The 15,435-nt window shown below is 36.0% G+C and overlaps 1 long non-coding RNA gene across 1 annotated transcript in view; it reads right to left on the bottom strand.

Annotated features, from left to right (window-relative positions):
* LOC141571832 (uncharacterized) overlaps positions 1 to 15,145 on the bottom strand; it is a 35,702-nt gene extending 20,557 nt beyond the window's left edge. The window contains exons 1-2 of the long non-coding RNA XR_012496889.2: positions 15,006 to 15,145; positions 4,477 to 4,579 (exon numbers count right to left, since the gene is read on the bottom strand). This is a non-coding gene — a long non-coding RNA (uncharacterized LOC141571832). The remainder of the gene's footprint in view (positions 1 to 4,476; positions 4,580 to 15,005) is intronic.
* Positions 15,146 to 15,435: the final 290 nt, after the last annotated feature.

Here is a 15,435-nt window from a genome sequence, read left to right as displayed (position 1 = left end):
AAAAAGACCGGTTTGCAGCTTGCCTCCTTTAAAGGATCCTGCTGGTACAGGGTGTTATTTAGTTAACCCAGCCTAAGGGGATGTTTTAAAGATAGGGGATTGCCCTGGTGATGAACAAATATGAGAAATAAACTTCCAGTGGGGCTGGGTTGCCTGCTGACTGTGATTTCCTGATGATCTATAACAATGGTTATTCACTAACAGCTGGCCCATGTCTCCCTCATGTCTCCCTCGGACAAAGCCACTGGAATCACAGGCGCTCAGATTGGTGAACCAGAACCGTTTCCCTGGTAACAGTTAGCTAGCACGTGTTTTATTGTTTCCAACTGCTTTTCCTGGGGTATTTGCAGGTGGTGGGAGATGCTTTCTTAAAGAGGGGTCATAACCTCATGAACTTTCAGATGTTGCAACAAATTGGGGAACAAAACATTTTTTTTCCTTTCAAATATATTAAGTAAATCTTATTACATAGCATTTTCAAGACAGATGCAGCCTAACAGTTTTTCTATTTTGCCATTATTTCCAGATGTTATCAATTTTAAAGTGAGAGTTCCATTCATGATCAGAATCTGCAGCAAGGAAATATTAGTGTTTTGTATGGCAGCAGAATAGTATTTTGGCTTTTGGGGGTGGGTGTGTTCTGGTTCTATATATTGCTATAAAATATGCGATCAACTCATAAAATGTGAGTGTATTTTTAATTGGCCTTTTAATCGTTTGTATATTTTGCTTCTCCATTAATTTAGCTCAATGTTTTTGCCTTTTCTGGTAATTTTTTTTTCTTTCTTTCTTTTTTATGTACTTTTTAAATTTATAGGGTTGCTATAAAATACAAGACCAAACAAGATAAGACTTGATCACATTAGAATTTCCTTCTGTTTGACATTTTTAAAGGATCAGTTAATTTCTAGATGGATAGCTCCCTCTTCTGTCTGGTTTGGAGAACTTGCACCTTTTGAAACTACAGATGGAAGATGCAGTATGTATGCATCACAGAATTCTCCGTCTTGGCTGAAAGTTGAATATAGTTACTATCTGTAGAATAGCAATTCATGAATTGGAATATGGAGGATGCCTCCGCTGTAATAATTTGGCTTAAAATAGAATCACCAACCCTGCTGTAACAGCTGGCTGAAAGTAAATGAAAACATTCTTTTAAAGTTAGTATTAAACTTTATCAGCAGATATCACTAAAACATAAACACAGGCCAGATCAATCACTGTCAGAACTGTATTTAAAATACCTGGACTTGTTCAATAAGCGTTTGTCACTTGATTTGTACAGAATTCAAACAATACTGCAAGCCAAGGTTTCTCTTGAGCCTGATTTGCAAGGCCTTTTCTGGTAAGTGTTCTCCCTTGGTTTCCAAACATGCACTTACTTATAAACTAGATCTGTAGCATTCAAATCCTTTTTTTCAGGACTTTAGGTTTCTTAACATTTTTCTTTGAAAAATATCTTGCCTTTGTTTCCTTGGGTCCAATTTAATCACTACAACAAGAGTTAGGGTTATGCTCTGAAAATGAACACAGCAAGATCTATAACCTAAATGCATAACCGTAAACCAAAAGAGTTACTAAAACTATTTATGATGGTGAGGGTACTTATATACAGTCTTTGTTTCCAAAGACATGAAGAAGTGAGAAATGTTGACTGTGAAGAGGAAAACATGGGTTTATTCCGATTCACCCCTCTCATTCCCCTCAGTGGCAGGGTGTTGGCGATTATAGGCCTCTAATTATGTGACTATGTATTAAATGAGCACTATTCACAATTCTCCACTTTGCTTTTGTTGGGGTAGCCACACCTAGGAACCATCTGAAAGAGAAACCTCATTTTACCTCACATATTCCTGTTGATACCAGGTCATTATAGTCTTACTTTTCAGTTTTGTCAGAGGGGTACAAGGAACAACTTGGATATAGTGGCATGAGCATCAGAAAACTATTCATTATCGAAACTTGGAGACTTGAGCATACACTGACAAGTTTTCAATTACATCCTTATCTCCAAGTACGTGAAATAATACTCCAAGTAATAAAGTATTAGACTGTAAATCTCATGTGGAATGAGGGATTGTTGGAAACCACCAATCATTGGACACCCAATTCAACTTCCCTTTTCAGAGCACTGAGCCCAGAGAGGGTAATTGTCTTGTTGAGGCTCCTGCAGCTTGGTGGTAACAGAAATGGTTTTTCTGACTCCTATTCGAGTGCTCTTTTGGCCAGGCCACACCCTTTGTAGGAGTCAAGGAGTTCTTTACTACTTGGCTGTGGTTGTGATTCCTTCCTTCTCCAAGTGCGCAGACTCTCACCCCACTATTTCCCAGATTTGCATCCTAGTGACTTACTACCTGAGTGACTTTGGACTAGTTAACCAATCTCTTTGTGCTTCAGTTTTCACTTCTATGAAATGGGATAATAATAGTACATCTCTCATAGAGTTAATACCAGTGATGCTCATGGCTCACTACCTGGTACATAGTGAGCAGTTCATAAACACTGGCTAGTGTTTTTATATGTAATTTTCTGCTATTCTTTATCCAGTGTATGTTGTGGTCATCATTTACTCTGTAGCACACAGTAATCACATTCTGGAACATCTGAAGGTTGTACTCTCATATTCATAACAGCATTATTTACAATTGCCAAAATGTGGAAGCAACCCAAGTGTTCATCAGGGGATGCATAGATAAATAAAACGTAATATATACATACACTGGAATACTATTCAGCCTTAAAAAAGAAAGGAAATTGTGACACATTCTATAACATTGATGAACCTTGAGGACATTATGTTAAGTGAAATGAGCTAGTCACAAAAAAGCAAATACTGCATGATTCCACTAATATAAGGTAGCTAGAGTAGTCAAATTGAAAACGACAGAAAGTAGAATGGTGGTTGATGAGCTGGGGATAGGGAACAATGGGGAATTATTATTTCATGGGTATAGAGTGTCAGTTTGAAAGATGAACAGAGTGCTGGAGATAGGCTGCACAACAATGTGAATGTACTTAACACTACTGACTTGTATATTTAAAGATGGTAAATTTTACGTCATGTGTATTTTATCACAATTAAAAACATTTTAAAATTAAATAAAAACAACTGAAAGGTCTAATGCAATTAGAGCATATTAGTTATGTGAATTAAGCCTGGACATTTTGACTCCTTGGCCCCAGAGTTCTGGGCCAGTGCTATGGGTTAGAATCAAAAAGATTTAAATAGGTGGGTAGGTGTATGATAATAGTTCTCGAATATCATATCTGTTTTAGTTCTGTTTCCTTTCTCTAAGATTGCTGACTTCCTGCCAAGGATGGACTTAATTTCTAGGGTCTCATAGTTTATGGACTTGAATGAAATTACATATGCATACTTTTCCCAGAGATACATGAAGAAACTCCACAGAGACTCTTCAAAAAATGCAAACACATGAAAAGCAAATATGATTTAGCAAGTTTAGCATGAACAAAAACTCCTTTGGGGAGTTGGTAGAGGCTGTTAGAAGAAGCTTAGAAACAGCCTTATTGGAAAAGAGCCCGCAAAGAGGTAGAGAGAGAAAAAGGGAGAAGAAAATTCCATCTTGGTTTAGGATTATTTTTTTAATTTCTGTTTAATTATCATGATTGTCTACAGAGATGATTAAAAGCATCACACATTTCCAAGATAAAAAGCCCAATTGGAAAAGGGTTTATGCTAAATTGGCATTTGATCGTTTCTTTTGGCATTTGATCATTCCCTTTTATTTCAAGTCAAGAATTCTTTTTTTTCAATAAATATCCTTTTTATTTCAATTCAGTCATATTCACTGAATATCTGCTATGTAGTGTCTCAGAGAAGAGACTGCTGGATTGGTTGGATTTTTTAAAAAAAAGTTTTAAAAGAAGGTAAATACTTCAAAAAATTTTTGTAATGTTCAAAGTAACTAAATATACTGGAAATAATAACAAATAGTCTTCCTTCCAAATAATGTTTCCATTATGACCATGAAACTTATGTAACCTAAGTTTTGCAGAGCAAAATTCTTCAATATATTGTAACAAGAACGTCTTCTCTCTGACATGCTATAGGGAACAATCACCACACGGGTAGATGTGTCTGCTCAAGCCAGCATAAAAAAACATGAAAAGATAGGTACTTATATCAGCTTGTCAAAAATAGCAACGGATATGCTCAGTAAATAGGACAGGATTAAAGTGTATCCAAGTCTGTCACTTTCAAAATGTCACATTTTAATTTTACTATGTCCTTTTGAAATAACAATCAGAAGTGTTGCTTTAAATGTTATATTGTAAATTAAACATTGAAATACAATTATTAGCTTATTCAGGAGCACTGCATAATTCCAATTTTAGCATTATCTTAATAAAAATCTGGGTTTATGAATCCATCAATAGGCCTTTTATTAGAATTCCAGGAGGTTAATAACAATCTTGAAATCACAAAATATGCATAAAGGAAAATATCAAACTTACCAAGAAAAATAGGTGTAACAGCACAAGACAAAGGGCAAATTTCAATGACATTATTCAGTTTTCTATTCTTCAGCATCGGGTACTTTCTCTGATCACCTGAAGACTTTAGACATCAGTGAAAAAAAAGAAAGGAGGTGGTGGTGTTAATATTAAGAGCTATGAAAGGTGAAAAATGGGCTCTGACCAACACATCTAAACACATTGATGTATTTCATAATAGAAACATTTTCCTTTTCATTGTCAATATTTCTAGTTGAATAAGTACCTGCCACCCCAACAATTCTTAATAAAAACATTTTACCCTTTTGAGAAAGAGTCATCATTTTGAAGGAGTCATCACATTTAGCTTTTAGCCAAAAGTGAACTGTTGGTGGCTTTTGAATCCTTTTCAAGTCATGAAAGCTTAGAGAGAAACTAAAGAGAAAGAGATGAGATCTGAGCCTACCTCTTTCAGTCCTTGAGAATTAATTCCCCTTCCAAGTAATTTCTTAAATAGTGAGGCTGCATCAGAACCCTCAGTTCTTCTCCTTGGAAGTTATTAAATCAGCAGAAAGACCGACAATAATGGCACATGAAATCTAAGTTTTGTATAGGAAACAGACAGGGAGTCTACACTTTGTTATTCACTTGATAGACAGAGCCATTTTGACAGCCCTAACCTTGGAAACCACAGGTCCTGCTGAGCTCAGCAGGAGTCAAACGCTGAGTACCATCTGTCAAAGCTGTATTTCCCCCTCCTTCTTATCCATCCTTTTATTATAACATGCTAAAAACAGCGCTGACTGAAAGTCGCTAACTACAGTTAAACTTGTGTGCATTGTAACACTAATGTTGGGGTAAGAAATTCACTCTGCAATCTACCACATTTGATTAAACTGAATGAGGTCTTCTAGGTCCTTTCTTAATAGTTATTAGCAGAAGAAAGTGTGGGTTGAACTCTGTAATTATACTGCAAACAACTAATGCTACAAAATAAGGAAATTGCATCATTTCGTATGGTTTTGCCAACACTGTAACTAAAATGATGAATGGTTTGGAAAGTTCTCAAGTCTTCAAGATTTTCTTTTCTTAATGTAGTTTAATTAAACATGTAAAAAACAACAACAAATTTACTTCTTTCCAAAAAATAGAGATTTTAGTGAGTTAAACTCTTGCTGTATAAAAAGAAATCTCATTCAGAATACTCTTTCTCCTCCTCTCTCTAAAATAATCAATTCTAAAAAATTAACAAGCCTAATCATAATAAAATCAATTAAATTAAGTGTGATATAGCTCATACTGCACTTGTACAGAAGACAGTATTATCAATTGATAATATAAAGGAGCTAGAACTAGCATTGCTTTTGATTAAGTGCTACCAAAATGTTACATAATTGTTGAAGCACAAATTTATTTTGCATTACATTTAAAATTCTTGTACATCTAATAAATAATATTAGGTATCTATTTAAAATCTTTAAATTTATAATACCTTTTCTAGCACATGCAGAAAGTTCCATAAATACAGAATCATGCAATAATAGAAGTTAGGAATTTAAAAATCGAAGAAAACGAGGTTTTGTTTTTTAGCAGAATTACAAATTTTAATTTTCAATTAGATTTTGTGCTTTATTCTGATTTAGTCTTTGTTTTATCAAATCTTTCTTCCAATTTTTTCAAATGCTGAAAAAGTTATTTAAGACACTATTCCATGATAATAATACTATATATTACTGCTACTAAATATACCATACTATAGCAAGTAATTATTCATTGTTTAATGGAGAATTACATTGTCAAGATATTATTAAGAAGTATTTTAATTAATTGATGATTCTATTTATACAAGTGTGTACTTTTTACATTTACATTTTACTCAATGTGCCAAATGTACTTTTTGCAGAGATATGACAGCTCTACATATAAATACTTGAAATATTTTATGTGAAATATTTTTAATAAGTTGCACACCCAGAAGGTGATTTTGTTACTTAAAGTGATCAAGAAATGATTTATTTTGCAATGTCAAAACAAGTTAACTCATAACAAATAGCTTCTAATATTACAAGATTGGATTTTTGTGCCTCAGTTTTGCAAGAGACTTTGGCTGTATATATTCTCATGAACACATATGTATGCATGAAAGCATTTAAACTAAGTCTGACTAGGTAATATTTGAGTTGGGGATTTGCCCCTTTTTTGAGCTTCCCCCTCCTGCTCTTCATCCTAGGAGGGGCTGATCTCATTCAGAGGCTGCGGAAGGAAGCTGCCTTTGCTGGCAGGCAGTCCCTGTTCTGTTTCTTCCACCAGAGTGTTGAGGTCTGAAATCTATTCTCCTAGGGTCAGGAAACAACTTTCACCACATTGAAAAAGAAGATCCCAAGGCAAATGCCTGAGGGAAAAGGAGCACGTGGACTTAAATTAATCTTGCTGACAGTTATTCTGAGAGCAAAGAGAAGCAGAGGTGAGTAGGAGGGGAGGCACTTCCAGAGATAGAAAGGGTATAGACAGTGGAAGTAAACTTGGGTTTCCTCAGGTTTCACCTTAGGCCTGGTCAGTGTCCATAGAGTAGCTTTGTTTTGCACCATGCATGTGTATACTTTCTTGATTCTCACTGTTATTGCTGTTAATTATCATAATCTCAGAATCTCAGAGTATCGTTTTGTTCAACACTTCATTTAAGGATGAAGAAACTGAGACCCAGACAAGTCTACTCTGTGGTTATCCAAACCTTGGTAAAAAAACCCCATGTTTCAATGGGACGTGACTGTGTTTAAATCCTTCCAGAGAATTTAACTTAATAATTTGCTCTATAGTCTTTCATAACAATTATACCCTGAATTTTATATTTTATGTATATATTTATACTGTAGCTGTTTTAAAAAAGAGTGGAGACAAGTCCTTATGTTTATACTATAATTTAGAGTTTACAAAATACTTTTTTTGCTTTGACTTTCTTACATTCTTAGTTGATCTGGCATATACCTTTTTTTTATTTGGTGAGGGAGGGAGAGAAATCTAAAGGTTATGTTTATTGTTATGTCCGTAGTCAATTCAAGTCTACTGGGTTTGTTGAGTATCTGCTCGTCACACAGCTCTGTGGTAATCTGGGCATCGGGGATAAGAGTCATTCAGTCATTCAACAAAAATTTCTCAAGGCCCTGCCATGTGCTAAGAATTGGGGAGACTGAAAAAAAGTCCTTGCATTCATGGAGGCTACATTTTAGCAGGTGTAGGGGGAGGAGCATGATGACAATCATGGAAATATTATAAAATTTCTACAACTCTAAGTAGATGCGGAAGAAAGACATGAAACTATGAATGGGAACCACAGGGTGAGCTTTTCCTGTCAGACAGGTCTACAAGGTGCCCTGAGTAAGTGTACTGGGGAAGGGCAGAGAGAAGAGAGATACCCAGGCAGAGGGAACACCGTGCATAAGGACAGAGGGCACACAAGCCAGTGCGAGGACCTGAAAGCTGGTGTGAGGGCAATGTGGAATGTGAAGTGGAGAGTGAGGGGGAAGGTCAGACATTGCAGTGCAGTGAGGGCTGTCCTAAGGATGATTGAGCGTTATCAACTAACAGCGACTGGAAGCAAATGGATTGTTGGAAGCAGCACAGCAGTATGGTGACATGATTAAATTAGATTTTGAGATGACCACTTTGGCAGCAATGTAGGAAAAGCGTTGGCTGGGCAAGAGTGGAGCCTTGGCTGGGAGGACCTGACTTGCTCGTTGGATGAGCAATTCCAACATATGTCTCCATTGTACAGATGGGGCAGCTGAGGCCCGAGAAATGACATAATCAGGTTCAGGTTTCACATCTCCTGATTCCTAGGCCAGATATTGCTGGCAGAACTATTCCACCTGAAAGTTCCCATCTTGACAGAAAAGTGGAGAGTATTCCCCCCACTCCTATTTAGTTTCTCTCTCACTTTGCGATCTTTACATAGAATCACACGGATTAGCAAAACAATATTTTGTTTAATCCTCATGAGAAAATTGCAAGGTAGACATTATTATGTCTATTTCACAAAAGAAGAAGCTGAGATTCAGAGACTGAGTGCTGTGTGTTCTGGTTTCCTTATCTGTAAAATGGGGCTCATAATATTACTGACCTCAGAAGATTTAATGGGCAGTGTTCTTTTTGTTATTATTATCCACGGAATTCAGAGCCAGATTTAATGATAATTTTTAGTAACAATATTAGGTTTCATGGTTACTGCATTCATTTCCATTTCCTTTTCCTGGTGCTTGCTTTCTTTTAAAGAAATAATAAGAGCAATTTAATAACTACTGAAAATTTGGAAAACGATCCCCTATATTCTATTTTTCTTGATAAGATATGATTAGATTTCACATATGTTTTCCCTTTTTTTTTTAGAAGTGTACCTAGTTGGAATCATAATATACCATAATTTTATAACGTGCTTTTTCTCTTAACATTATACCAGAATTTTTCATGGTTGCTGCCAAGTCTTGGTGAATATCATTTTAAATAACTAAATATTTCACAATTAGCCATATTCTAAGCATAGAGTATTTTGGTTGCTTTCAGTTTTTCTCTATTATAGTTAATACTCTAATGACCATTTTCGTACATACAACATTTTCTTCCTTGGGAGTATCTTCTTAGGATACATTTTCAGAAATTAGATTAAAAATCAGATTAGAACTTGAATGTTTTTTATAATATTTGCTACTTATTTGTAAACCATGGCCCTACTTTTTTATTTTTAGTTTATTAACCTTATTTTATAAATATCCTTTGTTTTATTTGGCTTCCAACCTATGTTTTTTAAAAGTTGATGTGTTCAAGGTCATGGGAGTGAGAAACGCAGAATCAAGACTTGAAGTGTTCTTTCTACTATACTAATGTTGCCAATGGGAAAAAAAATATTGTCACAGCCCAGACGAGTGAGCCATCCGTTCCGTAAGGACTAGCTGAGGCAGCAGAAAGGGCAGATGTCTAAGATTTGGGAGTTCTGTGTTCGAGATCACTACCACCAATCTTCTATTGTTTGACTTTGGTCTTCTCAACCATAACAATGATTTATAGATTCTTGCCCATATTTCATGGGGCGTTTGAGGCTTAGATAATGTACCCGAGTGCTCTTGCAACAGTGTAAATCACTGCATCTGTGGAGGGCAGCATCTTTCTCACCAAATCCTGAGCACTGAGCTGCTCTAAGAAACTGCACTACAGTGTTTCTCAGACTTGAATCTGCATATCAATCAGCTGCGCACTCTGTTACATTTGTTTCAGTAGGTCTGGGGTAGGCCCGAGATTGACATTTCTAACAAGCTCCCAGGTGATGCCTGAGGCTGGCCCAGGAACCACACTTTGAGAAGCAGGCCATAGTAGCCGTCTGAGTGGTTGTTGACTTGCACAGGTGACTGTCTCCTTGGTGCAGAGTACCCTGACCATGGAGCAATTTAATAAATGGAAAGATTAAGGATGAATAGTAGTTGGCCAGGTGGTCCTGGAATGATGTGTAATATGCTGGAGTGTGTGAACACTGACCCGCTTATGGAGGAAGTGTTATCTGATCTTGATTTCCTCTTGAATGCTGGAAATCCCCTGAACCTAGGAATGTCCCATGGCTAAGATGTGATGGGAAGTAGAAAGCAGTTATCTGCAATAATAGAGAAATAGCGAATGGTCCTAGATTTTCATTACTATCATTTCCCTTAACTGAATACAAACCCAAGTACGACCTCTTTCATCCTTGTTTTATATTGTTGGAGATTCCATAAAAGTCCCCCTAAAAGCTGACCAAGAAAATTTACCAGCAGTAACTTAGTAGCTATATGCATTGTCACAAATTTTTCCAAATGTCTGCTGCATGAAAAGAAGCAAGATTTTGCAATGGCTGAGGGCAAGAGGGCATCTCCGAAGCGGGATATCCCAGTGCTTTTCGGAAGAGGGTGTCCTTTCTCGGGATGCAGGCTGCCAGGAGGCTCCAGCACCTGTTCTTATGGGGTCCTGCTGGCTTCTGTTGTTTGCAATTGCTGTCAAAAGCTCCCCAGGAGGGAGGGCTGGGACAAGTCTTGTCAGGGAACAAGAAAAGCCCGGAGTGTGGCAGTTGGCCTCACAAATGCGAGGATGTTCACAGTCCCAGTAGGGACTCCCATTTCCCTTTCACATTCCCAAGAACCTCATGTCAAAAGAATATCCTTTGCATTTAGGTACTGTGGCAGAGATGGTACTTTGAAACTCAGGTGACACCGATAGCCTAGTTTCATTTTTCTAAAACTGAAATGTCATGATCAGTCCTTGGAGGTACTCAGCCATCAGGTCCTGTGGAGTTATTGACCAAAGAGTTGTTGCATAACAATGTTTTTCAAGAAGAAAGATTCCTAGATTGAGAGGAGAGGTAAAGTAGTCTGTGCATTAGACCTGAGCTTCGGAAAATTAGCATAGCTTTTGAGGACACATTAGAAGGGAGAATATGATACATGTACTTTTATTTTTTATTTTTGCTCTGAAGACCTCCTTGCTAGGATTCTGCAGTTACTTAACACTTGACAGTGCTGTCCTTAAGTGCCATAAGACGTCTGCATTTTCAGATGTGTGAACAATTTTTGAATTTATCTTATAAGCAGTTGGGGAAGTTGAATTTTTTTTTTTGTCTCAAATTAAAAGTTTTTCTTCTCATTGATCATCAAAGTCTTGGCTTAAAATTTAAAGTGCAGAAAGTAGTTTTTGAAATCCAGAGAACTGCTTTTTCCAGGATGCTTAGACAGCAGATCTTTGTGATTAAAAGTTCACTCAGTAAAAGACACATCTTTGATATGCTAAAAGATAGTGTTTACAGTTAAAGGCTTCCGCCTTTCTTTAGCATGAACAAGCCTCAGGCTAATGGCTTCAGAACAAAATGAAGTTGTGGCCTGAATTTCAAAATATAACTTATTTATTAAAAATGAAAATCCCCAATTTTTTTCACTCAAAGTATTAATATAATTGACTTCATTGAGCTTTGATTGTGATAAAAGATGTTAGAGCTACTCAGCCTTCTAGAGGCTTTTACCGTGTAAATGGGAAAACAATAATGCAAGCTTATTTACTGTTTTAATAGAATACAATGTACATTTAGGAACTATATTCATAGTGAATCTGCTTTAAGCAGGAAGCAAAAGGTCTGTCTTTGAAATATTCTTCCTTTTTTGACTAAGTGTAATAATTGGATTTTGGTTAAACTGGTATTTATTAATTCCTTTAGTTCATTTAAGGTCTTATGTATATTTTCAAATAGAATATCTCTTCTATGGGTAATTATTTTATTGGGTAACTATAAAATGTTGTCTTTAACATTAAAATCAGGTCATTTGGCTACCAAGTAAATCACCGTTATTTTCCACTGGGGTTTTTAATTCTTCTGTATTATTAGAATGAAAATTTAATTCTGCTGTATTATTAGAATTTAATGTAAATTACAAATATATGATTTTACAATGGTTATCAATTACTAATGAATGTAATATGAGTTTAAAAGGTGTTTTTAAAACTGGTGTGATTCATGAGTAAGAAAATCTGATTTTCAAAATGGCTGGTTTTAGCTGTTGTAGAATCTGGGATGAATGGGTATAAAAGAGTCATATAATGTGAAATTCAGAAAGAGGAAATCTGGTCACCCTACTCAAAGGAAACAGTTGAATATACTTAGGAATTAAAACTGTCAGTCTAAAGGCAGCTATGTTTTCACTCTTCTTCATAGAGGAATGTCTTCGGCCAGAGGGAATGCTAATCAAATTTTTTGCAAGGCCTCTTATATATGGCATTGTCCTGCTCTTGTTCCTTCTCACTTCCCTCTTTGGTGGGAGACATTTCTGGAAGCTTGGTTCTTACCCTGACAATGTTCCTTAGTAGTGAGTGGGGGAACTCTCCAAGCTTAGGATAATTGGAGATGTTGTCAAAGGAGAGGTGGGATGCTTCCAACTCCTGCTTGTTCTCATAAAGGGGCATAAATTGCAAGTCTTTCTTTCAATACTTCAAGCTCCCTCTTGCCCTTTTTAAAAGTCAGCAAGGGGATATTCACTCCACAGAGGGACCTATCACTTCAGAGAAAGAACTGGGGTTCTGGGATTGTGAACTATCTCCTACTCTCCAGTTTGTCCAGATGTAGAAGCACCAGAGAGATGCTGGTTAGGAGCCCGACTCTGGAGGAGAAGTGCCTTCAGGTGTGAAAGCGCCAGTAAAGGGACAGCTCCTCTACACAGTATCCACACAGCTTTACATTTTAAAATTTTGTTTTAGAGGAACTTTGAAAGGAATAAATCTTTCAATGTAGAAAAAATTGCCTAAGCTCGAGTCTGAACTGGTCTAATCAAATTTTAGTTTTTATGTAAAAGTAAAAATACTTATAACATTGTACTTCCTAAACTTGTACATTTTTGAAACATCCTGAAAGCATACATTTTCATTTGTAAGCTCATGTAGGAATTGACTTACAGAAGCCTTTGACTATGTTGTCACAGTAAAATGCTGTTTCATGATATTTATTCAGTCTAGAGAATAGATTTCTCCCGCACAATATCCTTCCTGGCAATGTGTATATTGTTGTTTATTTGTATATGCTTGATGGGGTTAAGCACTTCCAGTATATATTTTCATGACAGACAACCTAAGGGAGCTAACAGAGGTATGGCACGATTAAGTTTATAGGTCACGAGCTAAATTTACATGAAGAGCCAAGTTTCCAGCTTCAAGCAAATGACTTATCTGTAATTTGATGCAAGCAAAATGACTGACCTTTCAAATGTTTGTTGGGCTTCAAGTGTCCGGAATAATCAATATGTACATTATTGTTTATATTTTATGCTCCTGATCTCATTAATGTATTCCTACAGAGTGCCGGGACACCATTAGTTTCTGATACTTCTGAAGCTATTGGGTGGCATTTATCAAACAGAAAGGCAGCACATATTGACTTGTGACAGTTTTTGCATTTCTTGAGCTCAATGTTTCATGAGCTGCTTATCTAGTTTTGATAAGCAAGGCTTTTATTGCTCCAAAGCCTCCTCAATTAAATAATAATGAACCAATTTGTTTAAAACGAATCTTTAACTTGCAGACTCATTAATTTCTTTATAGTGAGTGTCAGAAGAGGTGTTCTTGGGCAGGGGAGACCAGAAAAGTGTGGTGGAGTAGACTGATAGCTGGGCGTGGGAGTCTGGAGGATGGCTACCTCTGTCTCTAACTGGCTCTGTGACCTTGGACAGGTCTTTTAATGTCCTTGAGCCTCTGGTTCCCCAATTGTGAAGGGAGTGGTGAGGTGGACCAGATAAATCACTAAGGTCCCTTCCAGTGAGGACATTCAATGGGTAATGAAATATCAATATGCAAATACATGAGCAGCAGTGTAGCCTTACAAGTAAGTGCAAAACTGAGACATGGGGAAATCTTTTCACCATCCTACCTTCCCTCTGTATAAAGAAGTAAGGGAAAGCTATTTGCCCAAAATATATAGGACTCATTGTGGATGTCTGGGAGAGAGGTATTTGTGAAATATATACACATATAACAAAATATATATTTACATGTAAATGAATTTATAAAATATGTAAAATAAATATATGTAAATATAGATAACTCACATATAAATTATATATACTTATATGTAAGTCCTTCTTTTTTTTTCCCACTTCACTTTTTCCCACTCCACACAGCTTATCCCCACCCAACCCAAAAAGTACTCAAAGTGAAAAGTGCCACCTGTTATTGAGGCAGAACAGGAACTCTGAGTTGCTCATTGAAGAGATAGGGGACAGCTACCCAATTCTGTATTAATTAATTCTCTCTTTCTAGAGTCTTATAATTGGAGAGTCTAATGACTAAAAATTAACCATCCACGGTCCAATTAAAAATCATGAATTGATGAATTGGTTTTTAAATTCTTTGTGTTATCGACAAGTTGCTGCATCACTGAAGCTATAAGACATGTCATCCATTATTAACTTTGATGGCATTAAAAAAGATAAATTAGCTCTTTTAGGCAGAAATTAGTTCTCACAAAGGCTACTCTTTTAAGGTGGACATGGTCTTAATTTTCTCTGAATTTCAACCTACTTATTTGTTTGAGTTTATTCTGGTTTCACTTAGATTTTATTGATTGTTTAGTAAACATAAACTGACAATAGAGGCTTCTTAATATGAGCAGATAATAGATAATCAATGTGTAATGCAGTTTAAGTGATAAAATACTTCTGCCAGGAACATAAAATCTTCCATAAGTACTGGAAATGAATGTCTTCATTAAAAAACAATTAAAGTTTACAATGAAAATTTTAGAAAGTAAACCTACCCCTTCAATATATAAAAAGTTAAATTTACTCTTAAGACAACAGCAATAGATAGAAACATATAAATAAAACATGCAATTTCTAAGGCACACTTAAAATATAAATATATACATTTTAGGAATGAGTTAACATCCCTTGAACTCTTACAGTTTGTGCTAGAAGAAGGACAAAATCAATAATAAATATTCAAAATAACATTCAGAATTTGAGTTCAATAGTTGATTTATTACAGAGGGAAAACATTCTTACCTTGGCTTTTGCAAAAGTCCTTATTCTTAGTGTTATTTACTTCTTCAGTCTACTAAAACAATCTTTTGTTTCATAATCAGAATCTTATTTTTCTAACATTGTAAGTATGACTTTACCATTAACGTCTTTACTATCTGCTGCAACACAAGATGTGTTGGGGAAAAAAAATGACTTAGGCAAGTTTTTAATACCTCAGATTGGACCCACCCTTTATCCCACAATCCTTTTTGTGTCTCTCATTATTGATCAGATTTACACTGTTTTTTGAAACCCAGGAATTACCAGGTCAGTGTTTTACTTGACTATTTATTCTCTTTAGCAAATTGTTGCCATCTCTGACCTTGCAAAAATGTTTATGACAAGGAGTTTGCTGTTAATTGCACAAAGGAAGGAGTAAAAAGTCTGGTCAGATCTCATATTTACCAGAAGA

Source organism: Rhinolophus sinicus, chromosome 2 (assembly GCF_057876585.1).
Source record: "Rhinolophus sinicus isolate RSI-liver-muscle chromosome 2, RSI-T2T, whole genome shotgun sequence".
In the NCBI taxonomy this organism is placed as follows: Eukaryota; Metazoa; Chordata; class Mammalia; order Chiroptera; family Rhinolophidae; genus Rhinolophus; species Rhinolophus sinicus.
This window is presented reverse-complemented; position numbering and strand designations above follow the sequence as displayed.